General features: G+C 37.9%; 1 non-coding gene across 1 annotated transcript; it reads right to left on the bottom strand.

Annotated features, from left to right (window-relative positions):
* Positions 1-10,133: 10,133 nt before the first annotated feature.
* LOC112793421 (small nucleolar RNA R71) lies at positions 10,134-10,237 on the bottom strand. The gene has a single exon (XR_003198113.1). It is a non-coding gene; the product is annotated as a small nucleolar RNA R71 (small nucleolar RNA).
* Between the last annotated feature and the right edge of the window lie 8,111 nt (positions 10,238-18,348).

Genomic DNA, 18,348 nt, shown 5'->3' with positions numbered 1-18,348 from the left:
CAGGTCATTCTCCCTAGGAATTACAATCGAGTGCTCAATTATTAGTTATGAGTATACGGGGATAGGTTGATGATAAGACAAGAATAAATGGTAAGAAATTTAAATAACAATAAATTAAATTAAACAACTAAAGATAACAACTACTAAAGAGGCATTCGTGGCAAGGATTGAGAATCAAGGTTTTCTATCCTAGTCATTAATTATAACACAATAATTAACAAGAGTTAAGCCTATTACGTTATCTCCTTATTAAGAGAAAGTCAAATAAGCCTAGTTAATCCCAATCCATAAGTAGCATCAATGGAAACAAGATCAACTAACAACTCTAGATCACCAATATAAATTGGGTATTAATGACTCAAGATTACCAAACTTCTCTTTCCAATCCAAGAATGCTCAAAATATACTCTAAAACTAAGCCAAGCATTCTATCAAACACTTGGTCTGCATAAATAGAAAAACATATTAAATTGCAAAAATAATAAAATCTACTACTACCAAATGCAAGAAAATAACAACGATAACTCAAACAAACATCAAAGAAATATAAAACATCAAATTGCATTAAATGAAATTAAAAGTAACAAGAGTTCATGAACATAAAAAGTGGCACAAGTGAGAAATTAGCAAAGGAAACTAAGAGACTAAAGACAATAGAACATAAAAATGTAAATGAAACTACACTAAAACAAGAATTAAAAGGTGAAATTAAAGAGAAACTTAAACTAAAAACCCTAATTCTAGAGAGAAGAGGGAGCTTCTCTCTCAAGAAAACTACCCTAAGACATGTTACTACACTACCCTAATTGCCCCCAATTGTTTCTTCTTGAATTTGGTCTCAAATACTTCAGAAATGAGTTGGATTTAGGCCTGAGCAAGCTCAGAAATCACCCCCAACGTGTTTTTTTTAAGTTGGTCACGTACTGCTTGTCATGCATACGCGGAGGTCACGTGTACGTGTTGCTTGACGAAAACTCTGGTCACGTGTACGTGGAACTGGACAGATTTCCAAACTTCATTTCTTCATGAATTCTTCATTTTTTCATGCTTTTTTTCTTCATTTCTTCAATCCAATCTTTACCTTCTAAACATGAAATCACTTCATCAAACAAATCAAGGCATCAAATGGAATTAAAGTGAATTAAATTTAGCAAATTAACAAACTAAAAAGGATGTTTTCACGTAGGTCAGATCATCTTCTATGCTTTTCTTGCCTCTGAATCAGACTTTTGCCAAAACTTGCCAAGTTCACCCAAAATTCACCTAAGATCATAAGAAAAACATAAAATCTCAAAGTAGCATCTAAAAAGTGAAATTTTCATAAAAACCTACTAAAACATAATAAACTTCAACAAAACATACTGAAAATACTAAGAAAATGACATTAAAAAGCGTATAAAATATCTGCTCATCAAAACACCAAACTTAAACTGTTGCTTGTCCTCAAGCAACCAAAAACAAGTAGGACTAAAAAGAAGAGATAGAGTTACAATAAGTTTTCAAGTTTTCAATTAAGCTCAGTTTGAAATGATGAGTGGGGCTAACAGCTCTTTACTTCTGAACAGTTTTGGCATCTCACTTTCCTTTGAAACTCATAAGTATTGGCTTCTCTTGGAACTAGAATCCAGATAATATTATTGATTCTCTTAGTTTAGCTTTTCTTGATTCTTGAACGAAACTTCTTTTGGTGCTTTTCACCTTTTTAAGCTTAGCCGTGACTCTAAGCGTTTTGTTTTCTTATATTACCACCGGATACATAAACGCCATAGGCACTTAACTAGGGGAATCCTTTGGATTCGAATTTAGCTTTGCTTAAATTCCCAGTCAATGGTGCCCAGAGTTCTTAAGCGTACTCTTTTACTTTGGATCATGACTTTAACTGTTCAGTCTCAAGCTTTTCACTTGACACCTTCACACCACAAGCATTTAGTTAGGGATAGCAACTCATTTGAGCTTTTTAGGCTGATTTTTGGCCCTCGTAACGATTGATGCTCAAAACCTTGGATCCTTGCTCTTTTGATTTTTCTTTCATGAGCATATATTTTTTCTTTATTATTATTATTTTCGTTTTCTTTTTATTTTTCTTTTTCTACTGCTTTTTCTTGCTTAAAGAATCAATATTTTTTATTTTTCATAGAGTCAATAATATTTCTCTAAATCCTCTATTCTTTCAAGAGCCAATATTCTTAATTCCAATATCAATTATGCATTGTTTTGTCATACATTCAGAAACAAATGCAAGGCCACCACATCAAATTGATTGGAATAACTCATGATATACTTAAAACTTATGCATCTCACTATTTCTTTTTTTAAAAAAATTTCTTTTAAGCATGGTGGTGACACAATAGATATTTTATAATAAAAATAAAACAGAAGAACTAGAAAATACTACTTGTGATCATGACTGAGAAAAGAAAAAAAAATAGTAAACTAAAGTACATTGAAAATAGAAATAAAACAAAGAGATATATTGGGACTCAACCACCTTAGCGGCAGCGGCTGCTGCTTCCTCTTGAGAATCAAATGGAGCATTTGATCTCCTCTATCTCACGCCCTTGCCTTTGCTGCTCCTCCATCAACCTTCTCTGATCTTCTCTCATCTCATGGAGGATAGTGTCGTGCTTAGTGTGCTCCATCCTCAGCTACTCTAGGTTTGAGCTCAGCCCCCCTATTGAGGTATTTAATTGATCCCAAGAATCACGGGGAGGAAAGTACATCCCTTAAGGTATCTCAGGGATTTCTGGTGGAGGCGGCTGCACAGGCTGTTACTATGGTTCATGTGCTGACTCTCTAACAAGCTCCATCCTTTTTTTCGTGATATGCTTGTCCTCCTCAATGGGGGTGTCTTCTTCTATGACAATTCTAGCTGAATTGCATAGGTGATAGATGAGATTTGGGAATGCTAGCCTTGCTTGGGTGGAGGGCTTTTCTGCCACCTTGTACGATTCTCGAGGTATCACCTCATGTACCTCCACGTCATTGCCAAGCATAATGCAATGAATCATTATTGCTCAGTCAATAGTAACCTCAGATCGGTTACTTGTAGGGATGATGGAACGTTGGATAAAATTCTACCATCCTCTAGTTATAGACTTGAGGTCAAGCCTACTCAATTGGTAGGGCCTGACGTGTGTATCTAGCCTCCATTGGGCTCCCTCCACACAGATGTCAGTAAGTACTTACTCCAACCTCTGATCGGAGATAACCCTTTTGGTGTAAGAGTGTGGGTCTCCTAGCATTTGTCGTAGTTTGAGTGCCACTCTTACACTTTCTAGGCTAAAATCCAGGAGTCGCTCTCTCACCATGGTGCGCCAGTTCTTGGGCTGTGGGTTCACACTAGTATCATACTTTTTGGAGACCCAAGCATTGGCGTAAAATTTTTTCACCATTAGTATTCCAACCTCCGGAATAAAATTGGTTAGTACTTCCCAATCTCTTTTCTAGATTTCTTGTTGGATTTCTGGGTACTCATCCTTTTTAAGCCTAAAGAGAACTTCGGGGATGACCCTTTTTTGCCACCACATCATAGAAGTGGCTTTGATGGGCTTTGGTGAAGAATCTCTTCATTTTTCAAGGTTCAGAAGAAGAAGTGGAAGCCTTTCTTTTTCTTTTCCTTGAGGCTTCACTGACCTTGGGTACCATACTTAAGAGTGGTAGAAGTAAAAAAGCAAAGCTGTTGCAACACCAAACTTAGGAAGTTTGGTATCCTTGAGCAAATGAGAACAAAATGGAAAGAAAGGAGTAGAAGAAGGAAGAATGATAAAGGGGGAAGGGAGAAAAGAAGCCTTCGGCCAAGTAGGGTTGAGGAAGGGGAAGAGTGTTTAGAGTGTATAAGGGAAGAGGAAGAGAATGTTTAGGTGTGAGGGTGATGAGAGGAATGAAGGGGTATTTATAGGAGTGGGAGGGTTAGGGTTTTGGTTTTGAGGGAGGGAAGAATGGGTGGGAATGGTTTGAATTTGAAATGGGTGGGGTTGGTGGGAATTGAATTATGGGAGTGATGAAGGGTTTTGGGAAGACGAAAAGGTGATGGGGATGTGATTGGTTGATGGTGTATGGGAAAGTGTGTGTATGGGGAAGAGAGAACGTAAGAGAGAGAAGAAGGTGGGGTAGGTAGAGAATCTGTGGGACCCACTTTGCTGAGAAAGTTGTAGAACTCATGCTGCCTGTCCCCTACCTGGCGTTGAACGCCAGGATTGGGCATTGAACGCCCAAAGGGGGTCAATGATTGGGGCTGGCTGCCCTCATTAAGGTGTTGAACGCCTAGGGCACTCCCTGGTTGGCGTTCAATGCCAATTTTCCTCTCCCTTTGGGGCATTGAACGCCTAGGACGCTCCCTTCCTGGCATTCAACGCCAGCTTCACATCTCATGTGGGGCATTGAACACCTAGAATGCCCCCCATGGGGCGTTCAACGCTAGGCATTGCTCCCTAGCTGGCGTTCAACCATCATTTTCATATAGTTTTTATTATGTTTGTTCAAGTTTTATCAATTTTTCATAGGTTTTAGTGCAAAATTCACATTTTTGGATTCTACTTTCAGTTTGTGTATTTTTATGCAATTTCAGGTATTTTCTTGTTGAAATTGAAAAGCTGGAGCTAAAGCCTGATTCAGAGGCAGAGAAAGCACTGCAGATGTTGTCAAGATCTGACCTCCTTGCACTTGAAAAATATTTTCCAGAGCTACAAAAGTCCAAATGGAGCGTTCTCAATGGCTATCGAAAGATAGAATCCAGGGCTTTCCCATAATGTATAATAGTTTATTTTTTGCTTCAGAATTAAAGGCCCAAAAAAGGCATTCAACGCCAGCCATCTGCCCTATTCTAGCATCCAATGCCCAAGGGAGAAGAGACCAGCGTCCAATGCCCAAAAAGGACCCCCTAGCTAGCGTTCAACGCCCTAGAGGCCTCCTAGCACGTGGATCTCAATCAAGCTCAGCCCAAACACTCACCAAGTGGGCCCTAGAAGTGGATTTTCGAACTAAAAAACTATTTTACACCTCTTATGTAATCCTTACTCATTAGTCTAGTATTTATTTGAGAACTTTTACACTTTTAAGGGAGAAATTAAGAGCTTCCAACATATTTTTAAATTACACATTGTATTTTCTATCAGTATGAGTTTCTATACCACCTAGGTTGAGGGGAAGAGCTCTGCTGAGTTTTATGGATTAATGAAGTATTGTTGTTTTATCTTCAATCCATGTTTGATTCTCTATTCTAAGATATATCTTCATTCTTCATCCTTATGAATGCGTTGAACTGGCATAAGGTAATCTCTTTCTACATGGGTTTAGAGTGAGTCTTTCATCGGACAATGATGAACCACTAGCTTGATTATACATCTCTTAGTTGGCTAATCCACGACTTCGTTGGGGACTTCTCGAGACATCAGTTCAGTTGAGGTTTGGGGAGATTAGAGTCTTTGTGGTAAAGTCTAGAACCAAAGGCGCAACATTCTCTAATCCGGAATATTCAACCTTGTCTATGGCGTTTTGAGTAGGATCACTAAGGGGAATGGACTGCAGGAGCTTCACCCTCAATCAGACTGGTTCCGCACTAACCTTGGGGTTCAGATCTGGAGGAGCATTGGTGACCTCTCAAGAAAGGCGTTGATCACATACAGTCTATCATAGAAGAAATCATTCACAGTTGGGGACAGTAAAACCGAATTGATCCAGAAGAATAAAGCATCTCTGAAGCCTTAACTATCTTCTTATCATTACTTTCACCATCAATTGATTAACGTTTTATTTATTTTCTTTTTATGCGCTTTAAACAACCTACCCACTTTTCTATCCGCCTAAGTACGATCTACAAGATAACCATAGATTGCTTCAAATAACAATCCTCGTGGGATCGACCCTGACTCACTTAGGTATTACTTTGATGACCAGTGCACTTGCTGGTTCAGTTGTCCAAAGTTTAATTCCGCGCACCAAATTTTTGGCACCGTTGGCGGGGATTGTTTGAGTTTGGACAACAAACGGATTGTCTTGTTGCTTAGATTATGTATTGTTTGAGTATTTTAATTTCTTTTTTTCGAAAAAATCAAAACTTTTTCAAAAACCTTTTTCTTTTCTTTACTAATCTTGATCTTGTGTTTGAGTCTTTGTTCTTGTTCTTATTTGAGCCTTTTCGAATTTTTTGAGTATTTTTCAAAAAAAGTATCTTTTGTTTGAATCTTGTGTCAATCTTTAAGTTTAATGTCTTCTCGTGTCTTTTCTTTTAAAATTTTTGAAATTGGTGTCTTGGGTTTTCAAAATTTTTACGTTTGGTGTCTTTTGCATGTTATTGTTTTCTTTCAATTCCTTAAGTTTTGTTCTTGGTGTTCTTCTTGATCTTTGATGAGCGGATAATTTATACGCTTTTTGGCATTATTTTTAGTATGTTTTTAGTATGTTTTAGTTAGTTTTTATTATATTTTTATTAGTTTTTATTTAAAATTCACTTTTCTGGACTTTACTATGAGTTTGTGTGTTTTTCTGTGATGTCAGGTATTTTCTGGCTGAAATTGAGGGACCTGAGCAAAAATCTGATTCAAAGGCTGAAAAGGACTGCAGATGGTGTTGGATTCTGACCTCCCTGAACTCAAAGTGGATTTTCTGGAGTTACAGAAGCCTAATTGGCGCGCTCTCAATTGCGTTGGAAAGTAGACATCCTGGGCTTTCCAGCAATGTATAATAGTCAATACTTTGCCCGAGATTTGATGGCCCAAACAGGCGTTCTAAGTCAGCTCAAGAATTCTGGCGTAAAACGCCACAACTGGCACAAAAGCTGGCGTTTAACTCCAAGAAAGTCTCTACACATAGAAGCTTCAATGCTCAGCCCAAGCACACACCAAGTGGGCCCGAAAGTGGATTTTTATGTCATTTACTCATCTTTGTAAACCCTAAGCTATTAGTTCTCTACAAATAGGACCTTTTACTATTGTATCCTTAAATCTTTTGATCACTTTAGATCTTAGGATCATCTTTGGATGTCTATTTCTTAGATTATGGGAGGTTGGCCATTCGACTATGCCTAGACCTTGTTCTTATGTATTTTCAACGGTGGAGTTTCTACACACCATAGATTAAGGTGTGGAGCTCTGCTGTACCTCGAGTATTAATGCAATTACTATTGTTCTTCTATTCAATTCAGCCTATTCTTGTTCTAAGATATTCATTCGCACCCAAGAACATGATGAATGTGATGATTATGTGACGCTCATCATGATTCTCACTTATGAACGCGTGCCTGACAACCACTTCCGTTCTACAAGCAAACAAGGCTTGAATGTTTATCTCTTAGATTTCTTAATCGGAATCTTCGTGGTATAAGCTAGAATTGATGGCGGCATTCAAGAGAATCCAGAAAGTCTAAACCTTGTCTGTGGTATTCTGAGTAGGATTCGAGGATTGAATGACTGTGACGAGCTTCAAACTCCTGAAGGCTGGGCGTTAGTGACAGATGCAAAAGAATCACTGGATTCTATTCCAACCTGATTAAGAACCGACAGATGATTAGCCGTGCTGTGATAGAGCACGTTGAACATTTTCACTGAGAGGACGGGACTGTAGCCATTGACAACGGTGATGCCCAACATACAGCTTGCCATGGAAAGGAGTAAGAAGGATTGGATGAAGACAGTAGGAAAGCAGAGAGACGGAAGGGACAAAGCATCTCCAAACGCTTATCTGAAATTCTCAGCAATGAATTACATAAGTATCTCTATCTTTACTTTATGCTTTATTCATAAATCATCTATAACCATTTGAATCTGCCTGACTGAGATTTACAAGATGACCATAGCTTGCTTCATACCAACAATCTCCGTGGGATCGACCCTTACTCGCGTAAGGTTTAATACTTGGACGACCCAGTGCACTTGCTGGTTAGTTGTGCGAAGTTGTGATAAAGAGTTGAGATTGCAATTGTGCGTACCATGTTGATGGCGCCATTGATGATCACAATTTCGTGCACCAAGTTTTTGGCACCGTTGCCGGGGAATTAAATGTCCTAACTACAATTTCGCATTTGTTCCCTGCAATAACAGTGCCAAGTTTTGATCCAGCAACAACACCAAGTTTTTGGCGCCATTGCCGGGGATTGTTTGAGTTTGGACAACTGACGGTTCATCTTGTTGCTTAGATTAGGTATTTTTCAGAATTTTTAAGAATGAATTCTAGAGTTTCAAGGTGATGTTCTTATAATCACCAAAGCTGATTGATTCTCATCAATTTAGCTCTTGAATGCAATGTCCTGCTGAAGCTTGGCTAGCCATGTCTAGTTTCTTTAGACTGAAGCTTTAGACTAACATTGCATGATTCCTGGAATTCTTATTAAAAATTTTGAATCTCTTTATTTTCTTTTCCATATAATTTTTGAAAAATCCAAAAAAAATTTACAAAATAAAAAAAACCAAAAATATTTTATGTTTCTTGTTGAGTCTAGTGTCTCATTTTCAGTTTGGTGTCAATTGCATGCATTCTTTGAATTCAATCATGTGTCTTCATTGATCTTCAAGTTGTTCTTGATGATTTCATTGCTCTGATCTTTAAATTCTCTTGTCTTGAGTGTTTTGTTGTTTCTCATATGCATTCTCAATTTGTTAGTGTCAGTAGTATACAAACTTCTAAGTTTGGTGTCTTGCATGCATTGTTTAGTTGATCTTAGTTTCATTTTGATTATTCCTCATTACTAAAAATCCAAAAAAAATTTTAATTTGTGTCTTTTCAAGTCAATAATACAGAGAATTGAAGATTCAGAACATACAGCAGAGGAATTACACAGAAAAAGCTGGGCGTTCAAAATGCCCAATGAGGAAGGAAAACTGGCATTTAAACGCCAGTCAGGGTGCCTGACTGGGCGTTTAACGCCCACAAGGGTAGCATTTTGGGCGTTAAACGCCAGAATGGATACCATTCTGGGCGTTTAACGCCAGGATGGCACAAGAGAGAAGATTTTATTTTTAATTCAAATTTTTTTTCAAGTTTCCATAATTTTTCAAAATCAAATCTTTTTCAAATCATATCTTTTCAAATCATATACTTTAAAAATCAAATTCTTTCCACTTTTCAAAAATACTTGCTAACAATTAATGATTTGATTCAACATTTCAAGTGTGTTGCCTTTTCTATTGAGAAAGGTTTAATATTTGAATCATATCTTTTCTTGTTAGCCAAGTCATTAATTTTAAAAATCAAATCTTTTTAAATTGTTTTTCAATCATATCTATTTAAAACCATTACTTTTCAATCATATATTTTTAATCACATCTTTTTCAAAATAGTTTTCAATCATATCTCTTTGATTTCCAATTTCAAAATCTTTTTCAAAATCACTTTATTTCTTTCTCAATCTTAGTTTTCGAAAATCAATTACCATTTTTTTCAAAATTTCTTTTAATTAATTTTCGAAAATTTCTTCCCCTCTTCTCACATCCTTCTATTTATGGACTAACACTCCTCCTCAATGCACAATTCGAACTCTATCTTACTAAGTTCGAAGTCTTCTACCTCTTCCTTCTATTTTTCTTTTCCTCTGACACCTCAAGGAATCTCTATACTGTGACATAAAGGATTCCATATTTTCTTGTTCTCTTCTCTTTCAAATGAGCAGGAGCAAAGACAAAGGCATTCTTGTTGAGGCTAACCCTGAACCTGAAAGGACATTGAAGCGAAAGTTAAGAGAAGCTAAAGCACAACTCTCTGTAGAGGACCTAACTGAATTCTTCAAAGAAGAAGACATGGCAGCCGAAAACAACAACAATGCCAACAATGCAAGGAAGGTGCTGGGTGACTTTACTGCACCTACTCCCAACTTCTATGGGAGAAGCATCTCTATCCCTGCCATTGGGGCAAACAACTTTGAGCTTAAGCCTCTATTAGTTTCTCTAATGCAACAGAACTGCATGTTCCATGGACTTCCATTAGAAGATCCTCATCAGTTTTTAGCTGAATTCTTGCAAATCTGTGACACTGTCAAGACCAATGGGGTTGACCCTGAGGTCTACAGGCTTATGCTATTCCCTTCTGCTGTAAGGGACAGAGCTAGAATATGGTTGGACTCACAACCTAAAGAAAGCCTGAACTCTTGGGAAAAGCTAGTCAATGCCTTCTTGGCAAAGTTCTTTCCACCTCAAAAATTGAGTAAGCTTAGAGTGGAAGTCCAAACCTTCAGACAGAAGGAAGGTGAATCCCTCCATGAAGCTTGGGAAAGATACAAACAATTGATCAGAAAGTGTCCCTCTGGCATGCTTTCTGAATGGAGCATCATAGGTATCTTCTATGATGGTCTGTCTGAACTGTCCAATATGTCATTGGACAGCTCTGCTGAAGGATCTCTTCATTTGAAGAAGACGCCTACAGAAGCTCAAGAACTCATTGAAATGGTTGCAAATAACCAATTCATGTACACTTCTGAAAGGAATCCTGTGAACAATGGGACGAATCAGAAGAAAGGAGTTCTTGAGATTGATACTCTGAATGCCATACTGGCTCAGAACAAAATATTGACTCAGCAAGTCAATATGATTTCTCAAAGTTTGTCTGGAATGCAAGCTGCACCAGGCAATACTAAGGACGTTTCATCTGAAGAAGAAGCTTATGATCCTGAGAACCCTTCAATGGAAGAGGTGAATTACATGGGAGAACCCTATGGAAACACCTATAATCCTTCATGGAGAAATCATCCAAATCTCTCATGGAAGGATCAACAGAGACCTCAACAAGGTTTCAACAACAATAATGGTGGAAGAATTCTAAGCAGAGCCATTCTGACTTAGCAACCACGGTCTCTGATCTAATCAAAACCACTCAAAGTTTCATGACTGAAACAAGATCCTCCATTAGAAACTTGGAGGCACAAGTGGGTCAGCTGAGTAAGAAAGTTACTGAACTCCCTTTTAGTACTCTTCCAAGCAATACAGAAGAAAATCCAAAAGGAGAGTGTAAGGCCATCAACATGACCGAATTTGGAGAGGAGAAAGAGGCAGTGAACGCCACTGAGGAAGACCTCAATGGACGTCCACTGGCCTCCAATGAGTTCCCTAATGAGGAACCATGGGAATCTGAGGCTCACACTGAGACCATAGAGATTCCATTGGATTTACTTCTGCCATTCATGAGCTCTGATGAATATTCTTCCTCTGAAGAGGATGAAGATGTCACTGAAGAGCAAGTTGCTAAGTACCTTGGAGCAATCATGAAGCTAAATGACAAGTTATTTGGTAATGAGACTTGGGAGGATGAACCCCATTTGCTCACCAAAGAACTGGATGACTTGACTAGGCAGAGATTACCTCAAAAGAGACAAGACCCTGGGAAGTTCTCAATACCTTGTACAGTAGGCACCATGACCTTCAAGAAGGCTCTGTGTGACCTAGGGTCAAGCATAAACCTCATGACTCTCTCCGTAAAGGAGAAGCTAGGGATCTTTGAGGTACAAGCTGCAAGAATCTCACTAGAGATGGCAGACAATTCAAGAAAACAAGCTTATGGACTTGTAGAGGATGTTCTGGTAAAAATTAAAGACCTTTACATCCCTGCTAATTTCATAGTCCTAGAGATTGGGAAGTGCATGGATGAATCTATCATCCTTGGCAGACCCTTCCTAGCCACAACGAAGGCTGTGATTGATGTTGACAGAGGAGAATTGATCATTTAAGTGAATGAAGAATCCCTTGTTTTTAAGGCTCAAGGATATCCCTCTGTAACCATGGAGAGGAAGCATGAAGAGCTTCTCTCAAAACAGAGTCAAACAGAGCCCCCACAGTCAAACTTTATGTTTGGTGTTGGGAGGCCACAACCAAATTCTAAGTTTGGTGTTGAACCCCCACATTCAAACTCTAAGTTTGGTGTTGGGAGGTTTCAACATTGCTCTGAGTATCTGTGAGGCTCCATGAGAGCCCACTGTCAAGCTACTGACATTAAAGAAGCGCTTGTTGGGAGGCAACCCAATGTTATATTTATCTATTTTCCATTATTATTTTATGTTTTCTGTAGGTTGATGATCATGTGAAGTCACAAAAATAGTTGAAAAAGCAAAAACAGAATGAAAAACAGAAAGAAAAATAGCACACCCTGGAGGAAAAGCTTGCTGGCATTTAAACGCCAGTAAGGGCAGCAAATGGGCGTTTAACGCCCAGTCTGGCACCATTCTGGGCGTTTAACGCCAGAAAGGGGCACCAGACTGGCGTTAAATGCCAGGAAGGGGCAAGAAGTTGGCGCTAAACGCCAGAAATGGGCACCAGCCCGGCGTTTAACGCCAGAATTGGTAAAAAGAGCATTTTTGCTCGCCACTTGGTGCAGGGATGAATTTTCCTTGACACCTCAGGATCTGTGGACCCCACAGGATCCCCACCACTCTCTCTCTTCTTCACCCATTCACCAATCACCTCAATACCTCTTCCCCAAAAAAACCCTCACCTATCAAATCCAACTATTCTCTTCACCACTCACATCCATCCTTCATAAAAACCCCACCTACCTCACTATTCAAATTCAAACCACTTTCCCTCCCAAACCCACCCATACATGACCGAACCCTACACCCCTTCTCCACTCCTATATAAACCCATCTTCACCCCTTCATTTTCACACAACCTAAACACTACTTCTCCCCCTTGGCCGAACCACAAAGCAACCTCCATCTCCTCTATTTCTTCTTCTTCTACTCTCTTCTTTCTTCTTTTGCTCGAGGGCGAGCAAACCTTCTAAGTTTGGTGTGGTAAAAGCATTGCTTTTTGTTTTTCCATAACCATTTATGGCATCTAAGGCCGGAGAAACCTCTAGAAAGAGGAAGGGGAAGGCAAAAGCTTCCACCTCCGAGTCATGGGAGATGGAGAGATTCATCTCAAGGGTGCATCAAGACCACTTCTATGAAGTTATGGCCATGAAGAAGGTGATCCCCGAGGTCCCTTTCAAACTCAAAAAGAGTGAATATCCGGAGATCCGACATGAGATCCGAAGAAGAGGTTGGGAAGTTCTTACCAACCCCATTCAACAAGTCAGAATCTTAATGGTTCAAGAGTTCTATGCCAATGCATGGATCACTAAGAACCATGATCAAAGTGTGAACCCGGACCCAAAGAATTGGCTTACAATGGTTCGGGGAAATACTTAGATTTTAGTCCGAAAAATGTAAGGTTGGCATTCAACTTGCCCATGATGCAAGGAGATGAACACCCTTACACTAGAAGGGTCAACTTTGATCAAAGTTTGGCCAAGTCCTCATAGACATTTGTGAAGAGGGTGCTCAATGGAAGAGAGATTCAAGAGGGAAGTCGGTTCAACTGAGAAGGCATGACCTCAAGCCCGTGGCTAGAGGATGGTTGGAGTTTATCCAACGCTCAATCATTCCCACTAGCAACCGGTCCAAAGTTACTATAGACCGGGCTATCATGATTCATAGCATCATGATTGGAGAGGAAGTAGAAGTTCATGAGGTTATATCCCAAGAACTTTATAAGGTGGCGGACAAGTCCTCTACCTTGGCAAGGTTAGCCTTCCCTCATCTCATTTGTCACCTCTGTTATTCAGTTGGAATTAACATAGAGGGAGACGTCCTCATTGATGAAGACAAGCCCATCACTAAGAAGAGGATGGAACAAACAAGAGATCCCACTCATCATGAAATCCCTGAGATACCTCAAGGGATGCACTTTCCTCCACAAAAGTATTGGGAGCAAATCAACACCTCCCTAGGAGAATTGAGTTCCAACATGGGACAACTAAGGGTGGAGCACCAAGAACATTCCATTCTCCTCCATGAAATTAGAGAAGATCAAAGAATCATGAGAGAGGAGCAACAAAGGCAAGGAAGAGACATTGAGGAGCTCAAGCACTCCATAAGATCTTCAAGAGGAAGAACAAGCCGCCATCACTAAGGTGGACCCGTTCTTTAATCTCCTTGTTCTTTATTTTTCTATTTTTTCGAATTTTTATGCTTATGTTTATCTATATTTGTGTCTTATTACATGATCATTAGTGTCTTAGTGTCTATGCCTTAAAGTTATGAAAGGTGTTGATCACATACAGGCTATCATAGAAGAAATCATTCAGAGTTGGGGACAGTAAAATCGAATTGATCCAGAAGAATAAAGCATCTCTGAAGCCTTAACTATCTTCTTATCATTACTTTCACCATCAATTGATTAACGTTTTATTTATTTTTTTATGCGCTTTAAACAACCTACCCACTTTTCTATCTGCCTAAGTACGATCTACAAGATAACCATAGATTGCTTCAAATAACAATCCTCGTGGGATCGACCCTGACTCACTTAGGTATTACTTTGATGACCCAGTGCACTTGCTGGTTCAGTTGTCCAAAGTTTAATTCCGCGCACCAAATTTTTGGCGCTGTTGGTGGGGATTGTTTGAGTTTGGACAACAAACGGATTGTCTTGTTGCTTAGATTATGTATTGTTTTTAATTTTGTTTGAGTCTTTTAATTTCTTTTTTTCAAAAAAATCAAAACTTTTTCAAAAACCTTTTCTTTTCTTTACTAATCTTGATCTTGTGTTTGAGTCTTTGTTCTTGTTCTTATTTGAGCCTTTTCGAATTTTTTGAGTATTTTTCAAAAAAAGTATCTTTTGTTTGAATCTTGTGTCAATCTTTAAGTTTAATGTCTTCTCGTGTCTTTTCTTTTAAAATTTTTGAAATTGGTGTCTTGGGTTTTCAAAATTTTTACGTTTGGTGTCTTTTGCATGTTATTGTTTTCTTTCAATTCCTTAAGTTTTGTTCTTGGTGTTCTTCTTGATCTTTGATGAGCGGATAATTTATACGCTTTTTGACATTGTTTTTAGTATGTTTTAGTTAGTTTTATTATATTTTTATTAGTTTTTATTTAAAATTCACTTTTCTGGACTTTACTATGAGTTTTTGTGTTTTTCTGTGATTTCAGGTATTTTCTGGCTGAAATTGAGGGACCTGAGCAAAAATCTGATTCAGACGCTAAAAAGGACTGCAGATGCTGTTAGATTCTGACCTCCCTGAACTCGAAGTGGATTTTCTGGAGCTGCAGAATCCCAATTGGCGCGCTCTCAAATGTGTTGGAAAGTAGACATCCTGGGCTTTCCAGCAATGTATAATAGTCCATACTTTGCCCGAGATTTGATGGCCCAAACAGGTGTTCCAAGTCAGCTCAAGAATCTTCGCGTAAAACGCCGGAACTGGCACAAAAGCTGGCGTTTAACTCCAAGAAAAGTCTCTACACATAGAAGCTTCAATGCTCAGCCCAAGCACACACCAAGTGGGCCCGGAAGTGGATTTTTATGTCATTTACCCATCTTTGTAAACCCTAAGCTATTAGTTCTCTACAAATAGGACCTTTTACTATTGTATCTTTAAATCTTTTGATCACTTTAGATCTTAGGATCATCTTTGGACGTCTAGTTCTTAGATTATGGGAGGCTGGCCATTTGGCCATGCCTAGACCATGTTCTTATGTATTTTCAACGGTGAAGTTTCTACACACCATAGATTAAGGTGTGGAGCTCTGCTGTACCTCGAGTATTAATGCAATTACTATTGTTCTTCTATTCAATTCAGCATATTCTTGTTCTAAGATATTCATTCGCACCCAAGAACATGATGAATGTGATGATTATGTGACGCTCATCATGATTCTCACTTATGAACGCGTGCCTGACAACCACTTCCGTTCTACAAGCAAACAAGGCTTGAATGTTTATCTCTTAGATTTCTTAATCGGAATCTTCGTGGTATAAGCTAGAATTGATGGCGGCATTCAAGAGAATCCAGAAAGTCTAAACCTTGTCTGTGGTATTCTGAGTAGGATTCGAGGATTGAATGACTGTGACGAGCTTCAAACTCCTGAAGGCTGGGCGTTAGTGACAGATGCAAAAGAATCACTGGATTCTATTCCAACCTGATTAAGAACCGACAGATGATTAGCCGTGCTGTGATAGAGCACGTTGAACATTTTCACTGAGAGGACGGGACTGTAGCCATTGACAACGGTGATGCCCAACATACAGCTTGCCATGGAAAGGAGTAAGAAGGATTGGATGAAGACAGTAGGAAAGCAGAGAGACGGAAGGGACAAAGCATCTCCAAACGCTTATCTGAAATTCTCAGCAATGAATTACATAAGTATCTCTATCTTTACTTTATGCTTTATTCATAAATCATCTATAACCATTTGAATCTGCCTGACTGAGATTTACAAGATGACCATAGCTTGCTTCATACCAACAATCTCCGTGGGATCGACCCTTACTCGCGTAAGGTTTAATACTTGGACGACCCAGTGCACTTGCTGGTTAGTTTTGCGAAGTTGTGATAAAGAGTTGAGATTGCAATTGTGCGTACCATGTTGATGGCGCCATTGATGATCACAATTTCGTGCACCAATCTTCAAAGTGTTCTTGTTTTTCTTCTTGTTTTGATCTTAAAATTTTTAAGTTTGGTGTCTCTTTGTGTTTTTCTTTGCAATTTTCGAATTCTAGGTGTCTTAGATCTAAAAATTTTATGTTTGGTGTCTTTTATTTTTTTCTCTTTCCTCATTAAATTCAAAAATAAAAAAATAAAATATCTTTTCTTATCTTTATCTTAATTTTCGAAAATTACAACAAGTTTTTCAAATTTGAATTTCAAAATCATTATCTTATCTTATCTTAGTTTTAAATTTCAAATTCAAATCTTTTCAAAAATCATATCGTTTTCAAATTACTATCTTATCTTTCTATGTTTCTTTAAAATTAATAAATATTATCTTGTCTTATTTCAAATTCAAATTTTAAAAATTCAATTTCAAAATTTAAAATTTCAAATTCAAATTTCAAATCTTATCTCTTTCAAATCTTTTTCAAATCTTTTTAAATTCTTATCTTATCTTTTCTAATTTCAAATTTTTAAATTCAAATCTTTTTCAAATCTTTTCAATTTCTATCTTATCTTTTCTAATTTTAAATTTAAATCTTTTTCTAATCTTCTATATTATCTTGTTCTCAAATCTTTCTTAATTAGTTACTTGTTTTCTCTTTCTTCTTTTTCAAAACTTTTTTACTAATTCTTCTCTCTTCTAATTTTCGAAAATATCTTCTCTCTTTCTTTCTCTTCTTTTTTGAAAGTTCATTATTTAATTTTCAATTCTTTTTAACTAATTATCTTTAATTTTTGAATTTAATTAAAAAATAAAATAAAAACAAAAATTTTTTTCTTTTTACTTCTAATTTTTGAATTTCTATCCCTCCTTTTCGAATTCTTCTTCTCTCTTCTGTACCTTCATTCTTCTTTTCTTTCTTCTTCACATCTTATAAGAAGTCCTCTATTCTTGAACATAGAGCTCCCATTTGTCTTCTTTCTTGTCTTCTTTTTCTTGTTTATGACCAGGAACAAAGATAATGAACCTCTCTTTAATCATGTCCCTGAACCTCTAAGGAGGCATTTACAACAAGTTAAAGCACAACACTCTGGAAGAAACCTATCAGAAAATTTTGAATAAGAGCTGAAGACATGGCAGACAATGCTAATAATAAAGAAGATGCAAGAAATGTTCTTGGTGACTACACCAAACCAACCTCTGATTTATGTGGAAGAAGTATCTTCATACCTTCTATTAGAGCTAACAACTTTGAGCTTAAGCCTCAGTTAGTCTCTCTTCTGCAACAGAATTGCAAGTTCCATAGACTTCCACTAATATATCCACAATAATTCCTATCGGAATTCTTGCAAATCTGTGACACTGTTAAGACAAATGGAGTGGATCCTAAGGTCTACAGACTTATGCTTTTTCCCTTTGCTATTAGAGACAATGTTAAAATATGGTTGGATTTTCAACCTAAAGCGAGCCTAGACTCTTGGAAAAAGTTGGTCAATGATTTCTTGGCCAAATTATTTCCTCCTCAAAGGATGAGGAAAATCAGAGTGGAAGTTCAAACCTTCACCACAAAGAGAAGGTGAATCCCTCTATGAAGCTTGGGAAAGATACAAGCAACTGATCAGAAGATGTCCTTCTGACATGCTCTCAGAATGATCTATCCTAGGCATCTTCTATGATGACTTGTCTGAGATATCCAAAATATCATTGCACAGCTCTGTAGGTGGATCACTCTACTTGAAAAAACAATTCTCTAAATTTTTAGATGTCTTTAAGAAACTACAGATCAACATTCCCTTTGCAGAGGCTCTGGAGCAAATGCCTCTCTATGCTAAATATATGAAAGAATTGTTGACCCACAAGAGGAACTAGAAGGAACAAGAAACAGTGGTGTTAACCAAGGAATGCAGTGCCATTATTCAACACAACCTTCCTGAGAAGATGCCAGACCCAGGGAGCTTTGTCTTTCCTTGCACCATTGGAGATGTCACCATTCAGAGAGCTTTATTTGACCTTGGAGC

The sequence above is a fragment of the Arachis hypogaea genome, chromosome 3 (assembly GCF_003086295.3).
Source record: "Arachis hypogaea cultivar Tifrunner chromosome 3, arahy.Tifrunner.gnm2.J5K5, whole genome shotgun sequence".
In the NCBI taxonomy this organism is placed as follows: domain Eukaryota; kingdom Viridiplantae; phylum Streptophyta; class Magnoliopsida; order Fabales; family Fabaceae; genus Arachis; species Arachis hypogaea.
This window is presented reverse-complemented; position numbering and strand designations above follow the sequence as displayed.